At 43.5% G+C, this 16,574-nt stretch overlaps 1 pseudogene; it reads left to right on the forward strand.

Moving 5' to 3' along the window:
• Nucleotides 1-6,023: 6,023 nt before the first annotated feature.
• On the forward strand, nt 6,024-16,574 carry LOC120052267 (annotated as a pseudogene).

Genomic DNA, 16,574 nt, shown 5'->3' on the forward strand with positions numbered 1-16,574 from the left:
TGTTGGATGAATTATGAAGAGAAAGTTGTTGTTGGGTTTATTTCTTCCCTCTTCATCTTTTCTGGTACTTATTTTTTTTTCTCCAATAAAATGTATTGCTATAGCAACTGTGTGAAGAGCGAGCTAAGATTCAGTGTGGCCGCCTGTTGCACAAATCAAGGTTGTAGCTACAAGTGCCTGTCGCTCAACTCCTGCAGAGTGCAATGGGTTGCCTCAGTGGGAAAAGTCTAGAACACTCATCACACAATATGCAGCAAATACCTCAATGGATACTTCAGTCACTCCATGAGATGACATGTTGCAGCTTATTTTATTTTGAATGTGAGGGAAGGTAAAAAGACGGCAATACGAACACATGAAATCAAAGTTTATTCGTCACATGCTTTGTATACAGGCGTAGACTAACAGTGAAAAGCTTACTTACAGGCCCTTCCCAACAATGCGATGGTGCTGTAGGCCTGGCACTTTCCTACAGAGCTTCCCAGGGCTAGGTGGTCATCTACCTGGCTGATGTAGGCCTTGAGCTCCCCCAGCACAGGGGTGAGGTCTTTGCCTGGGTATTTAGGAGCATAAGAGCTGAAGGCATCGCCTGGACGGAGGATGTGAACTTTGGATTTTAATTTTGAGTGGAATATTCTGTGGTCTGTGCTATGACTATCCCGTCTCTCAACCCCCAAGTCCAACTGGGGATCAACAGTACAGGAGAAAGAAGCTACTGAGTCAATGCAGCTTCTCCACACTGGTGGTCCCCTCTTCTGATGGTACACTGGTGCTCCCCTCTTCTGATGGTACACTGGTGCTCCCCTCTTCTGATGGTACACTGGTGCTCCCCTCTTCTGATGGTACACTGGTGCTCCCCTCTTCTGATGGTACACTGGTGCTCCCCTCTTCTGATGGTACACTGGTGCTCTCAGGTTAGACGCCACAGTCATAAGTATCTGTGTCAATGTCCACTCTACTGTGTGGGGAGTCATAGAGATGTAGGGTGCCTGTGATCGTATCACAGAGAAAGATCTGAATAGATTAAATAGATCTGAATTTATACATCTGATTTACGTTGTAAGATATCAGTGATTGTTTATACCGCCTAACAAAAGTACACATGGGCAAATGTCATAGGTTTCTGCGCATGTGTCGTAATTTCTAGCTTGCCAACCAGCAACTTACTAACTGCCAACCAGACAGCCTGCCAGGCCTTATGCCACATTCAAGTGCTGGTCGGAACTAGGAATGCTAACTGGTTGAACGTAGCATGTGTATAACTAAAACCAATTAGCAAGTCTGATATTTCCGATTTGCACATGAATGGGGCATCACTGCCAATTTATTTTGCTTGCTGGCATTAGTGCAGTGTTTAACCAATTCGCAGCCTCCTAGTCGGTTGCACACACACACGGTTCAATTGCAAAGTTGTCTCAATCATTTAACTTCTACATCGGTGTTGTAGGAGGTCGTTTCCACTGCATTACACAGGCGGAATGGTTTATTTTATATTGACCTTGGTAGCCATGTTTGTTGCTAGCATAAATGCTCAAATGGGGGCGCCCTTTATTACAGTGCACTTTTATATATCCACCAGCAATAATACATTTTGTTTTTACAGCATGTCCAACTATATTTGATTTTTTTCCTTCTTTTTCTGATTCAGTAGGGACCCAGATATTTAGCTAGCTAGCTACGCAAACAAATGTTTCACTAGTTCGAGTCATCCACATCTTGTAGGCTATAGCTACCTAGCCATAATGTAAAGTTTTATATTTAAGCAGCAATAAGGCACCTCGGGGGTTTGTGATATGGCCAATATACCACGGCTAAGGGCTGTTCTTATACATGACGCAACGTGGAGTGCCTGGATACAGCCCTTAGCTGTGGTATATTGGCCATATATCACAAACCCCCAAGGTGCCTTATTGCCAATTTTATAAAGGGAAAAGGGGGATACCTAGTCAGTTGTACAACAATGCCTTCAACTGAAATGTGTGTTCTGCATTTAAGGGGGCTGCCTTAATCGACATCCACGTCTTCGGGGCCTGAGGAACAGTGGGTTAACTGCCTTGCTCAGGGGTAGAACGACAGATTTTTACCTTGTCAGCTCAGGGATTCGATCCAGCAACCTTTCGGTTACTGGCCCAATGCTCTAACCAATAAACTGGTTACCAATTAAATGAGAGCAGTAAAAATACATGTTTTGTCATAGCCATGGTATATCAGACTGTATACCAAATGTATCAGCCAATCAGCATTCAGGGCTCGAACCACCCAGTTTATAATACTAGTTTGCTAACAGTCCATTGAAGTTATTGAGGGGCCATTGCCAGATACAATGTGGCAGATCATCTTCTACTCACCTAGCCTCACATCTCGACAAATGTTATATTGTTCAATTTGATATTCATAAACTAATTTATTTTCTGGCAAGTTAAAGTTGATTTGTTACATACTCTGGTCAGTTTTAGGTAGACCCAATGATGTATATAAACCCTGGATTGCTGATGCTATTTATTGGTCATTGAGGCTTTGAAGCCATTTTGGCACCCCATAGTAGGAGCAGTCCTCCATAGGAATGAATGGGATTCTGCAGTATTTCAATTATGTTTCAAGGGGGGGTCAAAATCAAAAGTAACAGTCAGTATCTGGTGTGGCCACCAGCTGCATTAAGTACTACAGTGCTTCTCCTCATGGACCACCAGATTTGCCAATTCTTGCTGTGAGATGTTACCCCACTCTTCCACCAAAGCACCTGCAAGTTCCCGGTCATTTCTGGGGGGAATGGCCCTAGCCCTCACCCTCCGATCCAACAGGTCTCAGACGTGCTCAATTGGATTGAGATCCAGGCTCTTCGCTGGCCATGGCAGAACACTGACATTCCTGTCTTGCAGGAAATCACGCACAGAACGAGCAGTATGGCTGGTGGCATTGTCATGCTGGAGGGTCATGTCAGGATGAGCCTGCAGGAAGGGTACCACATGAGGGAGGAGGATGTCTTCCCTGTAACTCACAGCGTTGAGATTGCCTGCAATGACAACAAGCTCAGTCTGATGATGCTGTGACACACCGCCCCAGACCATGATGGACCCTCCACCTCAAAATCGATCCCGCTCCAGAGTACAGGCCTCGGTGTAACGCTCATTCCTTCGACGATAAACGTGAATCCGACCATCACCCCTGGTGAGACAGAACCGCAATTCGTCAGCCAAGAGCACTTTTTGCCAGTCCTGTCTGGTCCAGCGACGGTGGGTTTGTGCCCATAGGCAACTTTGTTGACGGTGATGTCTGGTGAGGACCTGCCTTACAACAGGCCTACAAGCCCTCATTCCAGCCTCTCTCAGCCCATTACGGACATTCTGAGCACTGATGGAGAGATTGTGCGTTCCTGGTGTAACTCGGGCAGTTGTTGTTGCCATCCTGTACCTGTCACGCAGGTGTGATGTTCGGATGTACCGATCCTGTGCAGGTGTTGTTACATGTGGTCTGCCACTGCGAGGATGATCAGCTGTCCATCCTGTCTCCCTGTAGCGCTGTCTTAGGCATCTCACAGTACGGACATTGCAATTTATTGCCCTGGCCACATCTGCAGTCCTCATGCCTCCTTGCACCATGCCTAAGGCACGTTCACGCAGATGAGCAGGGACCCTGGGCATCTTTCTTTTGGTGTTTTTCAGAGTCAGTAGAAGTTTTCATAACTGTGACCTTAATTGCCTACCGTCTATAAGCTGTTAGTGTCTTAACGACGTTCCAGGTGCATGTTCATTAATTGTTTATGGTTCAAGCACGGAAACAGTGTTTAAACCCTTTACAATGAAGATCTGTGAAGTTATTTGGATTTTTACGAATTATCTTTGAAAGACAGGGTCCTGAAAAAGAGACGTTTCTTTTTTTTCTGAGTTTATTTTAACTTCTCTAGGGTAGGTGAGACGCTAACGTCCCACCAGGCCAACATCCGGTGAAACTGCAGAGAGCTAACATTTTAAATACACCCTTCGTTGTATTAAACATTCTTGTAAATACATGTATCTTACATCATTTAAAAGATGAACGTCTTATTAATCCAGCCGTTGTGTCAGATTTCAAAAAGGTTTACTGCAAAAGCAAACATGCGATTTTCTGAGGACGGCGCCCAACCAAGCATTAGCGTCACGAAAGTCAGAAATAACAATAAAATAAATTGCTTACCATTGAAGATCTTCCTCTGGTGGCAATGCCAAGTGTCCTAACTACACAGTGAATGTTCGTTTTGTTTGATAAAATCAATTTTTATAGCCTAACACGAAACATTTGTAAACCGGTTGCGTTGCGATTTCCCTCTCATTCAACTTTGGACGAAGTGTTCGTGGTAATTACACACACTAAACAAACGTTTATCCAGTCATGGTTGGTTTCATTGCAATCCTGGTTGTTACTAACACAACCATACATGGTTCTTATCCCGGGATGTATTGACCGAAACAAACCGATTTGAAGACACCAATCAATGACCTCATTGCGCACCAATGGTAGGACCGGTCTATCGTTGATTGACTGTATTTTGGCCCAATGATCACTGATTATCTTGAAATCTAGCTTGGAAGATAGCCAATGAGCTGAGGTAAACGGCAATATGTAATGGTTATACGTTCGAAGACCAGGCTTTGTCGTAAACTCTGGCGTAAAAGAGGTTCATTCGCCATTGCAAATCCTACTTGACGGAGTCACGAGTGTTACGCATAGCAGTACATATTCAATAGCATTTTCAACAAGTTTATATATTTAAATTATGGCGAATAAATCAGGAAAAGCCAAAACAAAGTCTAGTATACAGATTTAACCCAAATTATAGAGGAAATTGATAGAGACAGCCCCCCATCTCACAGCTAGCCTTCAGGGAGCTGCTCATCCAGGAGCTTGCTAGCTACAGCAAGTCCACTGCAGCACCTTCTGCTCCAACCAGTGGTGTTCACCTGCCCAGATTCATCTCTGCAGGCATGAATGTGCCTCAGGGCAAAAAGGGCACAGCAGGGAGACGTCGTTGTGCCCTTTGTCACAGGAAATGCCCCATCACCTGCACCACCTGTTCAGTAAGCCTCTGCTTTACAGCAGAAAGAGACTGATATGGGCCATGGCACCAGCAGCACAATATTGTGTAGAGGACTGAGGGTCTTCACAATATTGTAAATAGAAAATGTGTAAATAGTTACCCTTGTTTGTTTATTTTTTTTTTTCATATATATTTATTTTTTGGGGGTGTGTTAGAATAGCATTTATGTATTTTGTATATAGTTCTTTCCTTCAAAATGTATCACTGTACCAATTCGGCCACTTGGGTACATTTGTGTGGGACACCTGGGTGACTTCCTGCTCAATGTCATGTAGCTCGCTCATTTTTGAAGTTCTGTCTAAAACTTTGCTCAGCTATTGTTGCCATCTTATGTTCTTCATTCATTCATCCACAGCATCCTATCTGTATGTTTGGCTGTTCTTGGTCATTTGAAAGATGATGCAGCAACAATAAAAAAAAAAAGAAAACGTATGTTTATTTCCTTGTATTTTCTTCTACCAGATCTATTGTGTTATATTCTCCTACATTCAATTCACATTTCCACAACATTCAGAGTGTTTCCTTTCAAATGATACCAAGAATATGCATATCCTTGCTTCTGGGCCTGAGCTACAGGCAGTTAGATTAGGGTATGTCTTTAGGTGGAAATTGAGAAGGGGGGGTACCCCAAAGAAGTTAAGGAACATTATATTTTTTTATGCTTAGCTCATATAATTTAAAAGTATGCATTAAGTTGTCTGTAATAGAATACACTTGTCAAAAACGAATGTAGACAAATGCTTTTCTATAGCTTCTAAAATACTATGTTTCACAATTGAGTGCCAAGATGGCTGCGTGGTGGCTTCAATACAGTAACCCACTCCAGGGGTTAAACACATCATTTGGTACACCACCCCATTCCCGAAAATGGATTGCTCCTACAGACAGTCACGTGGCCATGGCTTGCTATATAAAGCATGCAGACAGGCGTCAAGTTATACTGTTCGATTGAACATAAGAATGGGCAAAAAGAGTGACTTAAGGGACTTTGAGCGTGGTATGATTGTCGGTGCCAGACGCGCCGGATCCAGTATATCACAAACGGCCGCACTCTTGGGCTTTTCACGCACGACCGTGTCTGTGGTTTACAGAGAATGGCGCGACAAACAAAAAACATCGAGTCAGCGACAGTCCAGTGGGCGTAAACAGCTCGTTGATAAGAGAGGTCGAAGGAGATTGGAAAGAATCGTGCAAACTAACAGGCGGGCCACAATTAGACAAATAACAGCGCAGTACAACAGTGGTGTGCAGAACAGTATCTCGGAACGCACAACTCGTCGATCCTTGTCACGGATGGGCTATTGCAGCAAACGCCGGGCAAACGAAGAGTGGAAAAACATCGCTTGTGTAGATACGGTAAAGGAGTCAATGGAATGCAGACCGTTCCATTGATTAGATAGGTCAGATTTGTTGAATGTGCGCCAAACAAAGTGGATGTATCAAATAAGGGATTATCTATGTGTTGTCACAGGCCCACAATGTGGTTACTTAAATCCGATTGATATGTTTGGCTGTTTTCGCTGCATAATGTTTAGAAGTTGCCCCTTTTAAGGTTCAGAAGAAGTGACTGCTAAATACTAACTCCCGTTCATATAGCTAAACTTGTTAGGTAGCATACAGAAATCGGTGGTAGTCAGTCGTTTTTTAACTGTAATACAGTTGATTGGGGACGATGACATGTGTTGATGTTGACATCCATATAAGCGTTCTACTCCGATTTTTACCTTAACGTTGTGTAAAATAAATTCCCTAAATGTAAACTAATTTCGTTGGGGCAATGAAAAAATTCGGAATCTTTCCTCCACAGCCCTTTCCCATATGCGTTTCCATGGCAATTCCATTGTTTTGGTCGAGTTCGATCGATTTCTTTACTGCATCTGTTGCGAGCGGTCAACGAATGTTTATTCCCAGCCAGATTATTCCTCACAACTACCACGAAGGAAAACAACAAATGTACTGAAACTGGCCAACAAGCTCCACGTTCAGTGTCGATATTTTGTACATTGTGTTAATAATTTGACATTTATAATGTATAGGAAAGACAATTAACATGTTGGTCGCCGTCTTGTGAAATACCCGGCCTGAATGACATGAGACCGAGCAAAAGGCGTTCGGTGTGTGGGTTGCTAAAACTCCGTTCGACCCTCTCGCTTTTCATGCATACATTAATACAAGTATTCAACATTGAATGCATTTTATTAATTGATATTTTTACGTTATTACTGCGAGTAAACAGTCATTCTTCTTTGGAGCGTTTAGATCACTGCATCTCAGGAATCGCCATGTTGTCATTCTGTCGGCTTTGAAGCTCTAGAGGAAGGACCTCCATCTTTGTTTTACTAATTTCCAATAGTGTGCAACTGCAGCCTGCAATTCAGGGCGTTGTTGCATGCGGGCATTCCTGCATCTTTAGGGGCGCCCCCTCCCCTCCTGCATCTGTAGGAACGCCTCCGATAAGTCCATTGGTTCCTGCATGAATGCACCCCTCGAACACAACATCTTCATGCTTGTGTGACACCTTTTGAATGTGGATCAAAAGGGAAATAAATGTTTCACCCTCTCCTGCTGTGTACCGGAGTCCTCTTTGCCTGCTAGCGGGACACTGTCTAGTGTTCGCTAGCACCGCAGTCGGGAGGCTGGGGTGACACTGCTAGCTTGTTAGTTAGCTAGCTAGCACACATTCGCCCCCCACATACCGGAGAAAACCATGCCTGACAGGCGGGTGCGAAGGACACTGTTTACCGGTCGCCCCCCACCTCCCGCTAGCACAACAGGTGGGAGGCTGGGGCGACACCATGTGCTAACTAGCTAGCTTGCTAGTCAGCGACACTGTTAGCTAACACACTGCGTCGCCCCCGTCTGCTGTGTACCAGAGTCCTCTTTGCTAGCTAGCGGGACACTGTACCGGTCGCTCCCACTAGCACAGCAGTCGGGAAGCTGGGGCAACACTGTGCTAGCATGCTAGTTAGCAACACTGTGGGCTAGCTTGTTAGTTAGCTAGCTAGCACACTGTCGCCCCCACGTACCGGAGAAAACCATGCCTGACAAGCGGGGGCGAAGGACACTGTCTAACGGTCGCCCCCACAACAGGTGGGAGGCTGGGGCGACACCATGTGCTAACTAGCTAGCTTGCTAGTCAGTGACACTGTTAGCTAGCTAACACACGTCATTGCCCCCGCCTGCTGTGTACCGGCGTCAGTCTCAGGACGAGCTGGCTAAGCTAGCACAGTGTCCTCCGCTGCCGCCGTCGTTAACAGAACTGCGGGAAAACAGTGCCCGACAGGTGGGGGCGAAGGACACTACTGGTAAAGATTTTTTATAACTAACCCAAGAGCACAGAAGGCTGCTACGGGGAGAACGACTCATAAAGGCCGGAAACCACGTGTTTGATGTATTTGACCATGGTTGCCCTTAGTTTGAAGATGTAATCCGGACACAGGTGTTTTCTCCATCTCCTTAGCTATCATTCTCTAATTCCACTGATTAAAACTTGGTCCTCCAGAAAGTGGAGAGCAACATTTATGCAGTTCCACTACGCAATATATTTGTAAAAAAGCCGCACTAGACAGGATTACCTACACATACTGACCAGCTCAAATGGACAGAAGCGTGCTATATGGCAGACCAATCCGAACTCATCTCTCGGCATGTTCAGCCCACTCATTATCTCAGCCAATCATGGCTAGCAGGAAGGTTGCTGTCTTTCTGCGGCTAAACCAACTAGGCTCGGTATTTAACAATTTTATATTTATTTACAGAAGGCATACAAGTTTTATTGAGGCACATGAAAGTTATGTTCCAGAAGACATTTTTGCCAAAAAACGCATTTTGATTTAAAAATAATTATATTCAAATGGCTCTCCTGTGAAATAGTGACCCGTGACATACACCTATTTTTTTCTGAAACGAGTCACATTTGATACCATTCCACTCCAGTCATTAACACGAGCCCATTCTCCCCAATTAAGGTGTCACCAACCTCCTGTGCCCAAGATAGACCAGAGCCTGTCATTTCCAATGGGAGCAAATGAATCATAGTTGGCAGAACAACCAAGGAGATGGGCAGAGCATGCACGAGCTAGTGAGATCCTATTGGCACGTTCTAGCATTTATTGCATATTTTTCATATGGAACACCTACAATTTTTTTTACTTTGGCAAAGGGTAAGGTCTACAAAACTCTTGTCTGTTACAGATTCTAGTTTTGGAAACGCAATACTGTATGGAGATCAAATGTTTAATAGATGAGAAAATTAGCAGAATGTCGGCCCAAACTCCATCTTCTCCCATTGCCGGCCACTGGGCTTCCCCTCATCACCATATTTAGTATTGAGTGACCAGATGCTAACCAGACACCATCCAGATGCTTCACATTCATACAACTGGTGAAATATCTGGCTGATTGTTCTGTGCTACTGGTGTGTACCATCTATAACAAAGAGGAAGTGAGGCCTAATTTGGCTGAAAATCTTTCTCCCGCCAGCAAGTGGGGTTGTTTCGCCAACCAAGCAAGGAGTTTTTGTATGGCGGTCAATGAGTTTTGAATTTGGTCAACAAAAATGTATGGCCTATTTGCTACATGAGGTAGAGAACCACACGACTTTACCAAGTTTGTATTTTTATCTGTTTTAAAACAGAAACGGAAAAAAAGTTCCAAAATAAAAATAAATCTGCAACGGGATTTTACATTTAAAGGGGCCATTATTATTTATTTGATCTAATATACGTTTCATAATGTTCAAGTTAAGTGTACTGATATAGGTCACGTGACATCCAGCAACCTTCGGAAAGTATTCAGACCCCTTGACTTGTCCACATTTTGTTACCCCATAATGACAAAGTGAAAATGGTTGTTTAAAAAAAAACAAATACCTTATTTACATATGTATTCAGACCCTTTGCTATGAGACTCAATTGAGCTCAGGTGCATCTTGTTTCCATTTATCATCCTTGAGATGCTTCTACAGCTTGATTGGAGTCCACCTGTGGGAAATTCAATTGATTGGACATTATTTGGAAAGGCACACACCTGTCTATTTTAAGGTACCACAGTACACATCAGAGCAAAAACCAAGCTATGAGGTTGAAGGAATTGTCTGTAGAGCTCTGAGACAGATTGTGTCGAGGCACAGATCTGGGGAAGGGTACCAAAAAATGTCTGCATCATTGAACAGATCTGGGGAAGGGTACCAAAAAATGTCTGCATCATTGAAGGCACACCAAGAACACAGTGTCCTCCATCATTCTTAAATGGAAGAAGTTTGGAACCACCAAGACTCTTCCTAGAGCTGGCCGCCCGGCCAGACTGAGCAATCGGGGGAGAAGGGCCTTGGTCAGGGAGGTGACCAAGAACCTGATGCCTACTCTGACAGAGCTCCAGAATTCCTCTGTGGAGATGGTTGTCCTTCTGGAAGGTTCTCCCATCTCTGTAGCATTTCACCAATCAGGTCTTTATGCCAGAGTGGGCAGATGAAAGCCACTCCTCAGTAAGGCACATGACAGCCCACTTGGAGTTTGCCAAAAGGCACCTAAAGGACTCTCAGACCATGAAAAACAAGATTCTCTGGTCTGATGAAACCAAGATTGAACTCTTTGGCCTGAATGCCAAGCGTCACGTCTGGAGGAAACCTGGCACCATTACTACGGTGAAGCATGGTGGTGGCAGAATCATGCTGTGGGGATGTTTTTCAGCAGCAGGGTCTGGGAGACTAGTCAGGATCAAAGATGAATGGAGCAAAGTACAGAGAGATCCTTGATGAAAACCTGCTCCAGAGCGCTCACGACCTCAGACTGGGGCGACGGTTCACCTTCCAACAAGACAACGACCCTAAGCACACAGCCAAGACAACACAGGAGTAGCTTTGGGACAAGTCTCTGAATGTCCTTGATTGGCCCAGCCACACCCCGGACATGAACCCGAGCAAACATCTCTGGAGAGACCTGAAAATAGCTGTGCAGCCATCCAACCTGATAGCGCTTAAGAGGCTCTGCAGAGAAGAATGGGATAAACTCCCCAAATACAGGTTGTAGCTTGTAGCATCATACCTAAGAAGACTTGAGGCTGTAATCACTGCCAAAGGTGCTTCAACAAAGTACTGAGTAAAGGGTCTGAATACTTATGTAAATGTGATTTTTTAAAATACATTTGCAATATTCTAAACCTGGTTTTGTGTGTAGATTGGGGGGGGGGTCACTTTAGAATAAGGCTGTAACCTACCAATGTGTAGAAATTCAAGGGGTCTAAATACTTTCCGACGGCACTATATCGGAGATGGCTATGCATTAGGCTAATAGCATAGTATCTCTCCATTGAATACAGGCGGATGTCAACAACCCTCATCGAATATTCAAAAAAGTTTAATGAGATGTATTCACCAATCCAAAGACAAGACAGGACAGGCATGAGCTAGACAGCCCGCCGTGCCGCTTTTGTGGACAACGACTCCCATTGTTATGATGGACAGACATGTATCTTGTCAGTATATCCATAATAGTTGGCTATAGCTAGCTAGTCTTCTTCTGGGGGGGTTATCGGTGGTTGGCATCCAACGTTATGGTGCATTATGTACTGCACTGGAGCGCCCCTGTCTTCCACCTATGTACTGGAGTCGTAGCTTAAAAAAGGACCAATAGAAGTATAAGGAGAGGTTCCTGTAGGAACACCCTGATTTGCGGGCTGCAGTTGCAACCTAATTTCTAACAAACTGTCTTATCAGTTGTTCGCTCGATGGCTAGTCAATCAATTTAGAGTATATTTGCAATCCTTTCCATTGCTGTAGGGTAGGTAATGGCGGGCAGTCAGGCTTCTCTTTGCAGGTCCTCAACTGCACGGCAGCGCTTAAAAGGGCAATGGCTAGCCTGTAGCGAGCTTGCTAACAAAAAGCATTGCATGTGTCATTAGTGACTGAACAGCGGGCAAGTGAAGGTAGAACTGTATTGTGCGATTCTTCCTCGTGGCAGCTGGTTTAAAGAAACAACCGCGGTGCCTCGACATAAAACATCATGCAACCAAATACCTTTATTGATGACTCCACTCGACAGCCTTATCAATGTTTCACTTTGTTAGTGTGCAAATCATGATCGTTTGACATTAAACGTTAACATTCTTAAACCTTTTTGTTGCACAACGACTGTCCCTGACTATTAAATGTGAACTCTGCTCTTTAAACAATTAAATGTAACATTTTGTAGCTACGAACTGAGTTGCAAGTATTCATACAGTATTCATACAGAAGTCAGGAAAACTGTCAGAGGAATAATCATTGCGGTCCATATTTTGTGTATTGACCTTTTTCATCCTGAAGTTTAGATTAAAAGCTTTTTGTTTTTATCCATGAAAAATATTGATGCAGCAAGTTACTGTTGCCAACATGTGACTATTCTAAACAGGTTTCCCACAACTTTTATATAAATGCATAAAATATTTTTCATAATATGGGTGCATTATCCATTGAGTGTTTAATGCATCTGTAAACAACACATGCATGTGTTTTTTTTCTTTGAATTACATGGATTACAATTTAACTAATTATTTTATCCTTATAGGTACGAGAACTTGTCCTGGACAACAGCCGATCAAATGAAGGGAAAATCAAAGGCCTCACAGAAGAATTTGTCAATCTGGAATTCCTCAGTTTGATAAATGTTGGCCTAATCTCAGTCTCCAACCTTCCCAAACTTGAGAAACTCAAAAAGGTAATGTTTTGTTTCTCCATTTTTAACACAAGCTTACACTTACAGTAACATTTGTGTTGACTCCTTTTGAAAAATACCTTAAATTCTGCTGGTGGAGGGTATAGAAAGAGCCATTGTTCGTCCCTAATGGCACCCTATTCCCTATATAGTGCACTTTTGAGGGCCCTGGTCTAAAATAGTGCTCTATGTAAGGAATAGGATTCCATTTGGGACATAGTCATTATTTTCTGAAAGACTGTTACTTGCTTTGGTGTTTTTGGACAGAAGTGACTGTATCTTCACATTATGTTGCAGTTGGAACTCAGTGACAACAGAATCTCTGGTGGCCTTGACGTGCTAGCAGAGAAACTCCCCAACCTCACACATCTAAATCTAAGTGGGAACAAACTGAAAGACATCAGCACGTTGGAACCTTTGGTAGGTACACCAAACTCCCGGTAGAGCACAATACAGTGCAACACCATCTCATTGGCTCAGACTATGCCTCAAATTGAATTTCCCCATATAGAGTTTTGACCAATTTGGTCCCACAGAAAAAGCTGGACAGCCTGAAGTCTCTGGACCTGTTCAACTGTGAGGTGACCAACCTGAACGACTACAGGGAGAGTGTGTTCAAGCTGCTCCCTCAGCTTACCTACCTGGACGGGTACGACGCGGAGGACCGGGAGGCGACCGACTCGGACGGAGAGGTGGACGATGACGACGATGAGGGTGGGCAGTCATTTAGTTTGTGTTTTGAGGGAATACAAGGAAATGTAAGTGCAGATGTGCGTTGAATGGAGGGTCTTCTGTAGCTCAGTTGGTAGAGCATGGCACTTGCAACGCCAGGATAGTGGGTTCGATTCCCGGGACCACCCGTACTTAAATGTATGCTCGCATAACTATAAAACATCTGCTAAATGGAATATTTATATATTGCAATCCATATGTGTTTTGTCATGGAAGGCAATTCTGTTGTGTATTTGTAGGGTTTGTCGGCATTTCTCTGATGACTGACAATGGAGGTGGTGTATTTGTTTTTTAGGAGAGGATGAGGACGTAGAGGAGGAAGACTTTGACGAGGAGGATGATGACTATGAAGAGGAGGGAGTAGTAGTAGGAGAGGATGATGAGATCAGCGGAGTTAAGGAGGTAAAGCCAGTTTTGGTTTATTTGTGACCCAATAGTTTAAAAAGATCAACAGATCAATATGGTTTGAGAGCTCTGTGGATGCTGACCTGCTCTGTCACTTCTCTCCAGGAGGAAGATCTCGGCATTGATGGTGAAGTTGACGAAGATGGTATGTCATTCATACTTTGTCACAAGCTCACTTTTGGATACTTTACTAAGTACAGTAGCATATAGTATAGGGATGCACGATATATCGGTGAACATATCTAGTTAACGTCAATGTGCAAAACCGATGTCAAAGCTGACATGCATACCTATAAAGTAGGTACATGAGCTAATAACGCCACGTAAAAATGTTGCGCTACACGTGCAACACAGCATTCCCAACCTTGCCCACAATGTCTGCTGTGTGGATCGAGTAGTCAACAAGTCGAGCAGTCATTTGAAAGAATAAGAAAATTTAAACGAGACAACTCAAAGGCAAAATCCATTAAAGCCAAGATAATGGAATTCATTGCCCCTGACAATCAACCGTTCTCTGACGTGGGTGATGTTGGCTTTCGCCGACTGGTCGAGCACTGGTACACACTACCAAGTGCGCTATTTTTCAGATGTTGCCCTACCGGAGTTACACAGTAATAGAGTTACGACATACATACTATGGAACGTCGTTTGGGTCTTTGCGTGTCAAAAATGATACAGTAGCACTGTCAAAGCTGTACAAAAGTCTGCAAACACTGGCCACAAATGATGTTTACTATACCGCGTTGGTAATAAAGCGTCATTTGTTTGACCGCATCTTCTGGGGTAGCTAGCTTTAGGTAGCACCAATACAACCAGCTTGAAAAACAATGACCAGTAGAAACTGCAGTCATTTTCATTATTCTTAGCAATGATTTAGGAATCCTTGTAAGTAGTAGCTAGGTAGCCACTTGTTGTTCACCTATTGAAATTGAACTTCAGTGCATGAAAATAAATAGCTAGCCAGCTACTTAACCCTGTTGCCCAAAGCTAACGTTATAAGCAGCCAGCTAACTTCATCTGGCTAGTGAGGCTCGGCCGGACCGGGTTATGTGTCGTGAAGCTAGCCACAATAAGGATTAGGCACAATAGTGGAATTTGCGGTTTGCCTTCAAAATAAGTGTCATTGACAGTGATGCAAATTAATACAAATAGTAGAATTATGCCAAACTTTTATTTGAAAGGCTAACCGCAAAGTCCGCTGTGGCTAATCCTTATTGTGGCTAGCTTCACATAGATGGGTCCGACCACCATTAATAAAATAATAACTGTCTTATAAATTAGGGTTATTTTAGATGATGACACTATGCTACTGAAACAGATGTGGTTTTGCTATGTTTTTGGGGGAAAACATTGTTTGCATCCATGAGCTAGCTAGCTTCTTTTTTTATGACCAGCACTGTGCGAGACAACTTTACCAGCATCATGGCATACGTATCGATGAATCGTTGTGACATATGAAATAGGAATGATGGTGTACATAAATTAATGAATGTGTTAAATTATTGTGACGTACAGTCATATTCAGGTCCTGAGTCAACAAGCTTATTTGACACGTCAAATGGTGTGACCAATCAGGACCTGAATATGACTCCATGTCCTAATAATTTAACGCGTTCATAATTTTTTTACGTAGTTATTACACTATCACTTGTATTTCATGTCACAACAATTCATCGATGTATCTTTTTTTGCCGCGCAAAGACCCAAACGGCGTTCCATAGAAATCCTGGTTGAGAATGAAACGACTGAACAAAGGAACGAAACAGCAAGTAAGTGAAATAAATACGTTTTTATGATGTTTTACTGGTAATGGGAACATGCGTAAGTGCCATCAAAATAACTTTTTGGTCAGTTTGTGTGTAACCTTTATTTAACTAGGCAAGTCAGTTAAGAACAAATTCTTATTTACAATGACTGCCTACCACGGCCAAACCTGGACGATGCTGGGCCAATTGTGCACCGCCCTATGGGACTCCCAATCACGGCCGGATGTGATACAGCCTGGATTTGAACCAGGGACTGTAGTGACGCCTCTTGCACTGAGATGCAGTGCCTTAGACCGCTGCGTCCATGTGTGTGTGTTAACTATTTAACTGTACGAGAATGCTTAAAAGTCTGCTAAAATTTTAAATATTGGTTATCGGTATCAGGTTTTTTGGCAAGGAAAATGTTGCATATCGGTATCGGCCAAAAATGTCATGTCGGTGCATCACTAGTATAGTATAATGACCCTTTCCCATTTCACCCAGAGATCAAGGCTGTCAAAGGAGAGAAGAGAATGCAAGAGCCTGACAACGATGATTATGAGGAAAAACCGACAGCCTATCAAGTTACCAACCCCTTCCCTCTCCACCCTGACACCCACCCTGCCTACGCGACGTCTCTCTCCCAGCTTTGAGCCCGTCTAGGGCAAGACTGTACCAGATGGTTGGTTCGAGTGGAGCTGCCTGTGCCCCATGGAATCGAGAGACATTCCCAAGGTTCTCAAGCAGCGCACTACTTCGCATTCCACAATTTCACTGTCAACTCCCCTTTATGTATACCTGTGTGAGAACTTCAGGATTGGTATTTCATTTTGGGTCTGCGCTTTTAATATTTTTGTTGGATGAATTATGAATACATTGTTAGGTTTATTTCTTACCCCTTTGTCTGCTTTATCTTTATTCCCCCCC

The sequence above is a fragment of the Salvelinus namaycush genome, chromosome 8 (genome assembly GCF_016432855.1).
Source record: "Salvelinus namaycush isolate Seneca chromosome 8, SaNama_1.0, whole genome shotgun sequence".
Classification (NCBI taxonomy): Eukaryota; Metazoa; Chordata; class Actinopteri; order Salmoniformes; family Salmonidae; genus Salvelinus; species Salvelinus namaycush.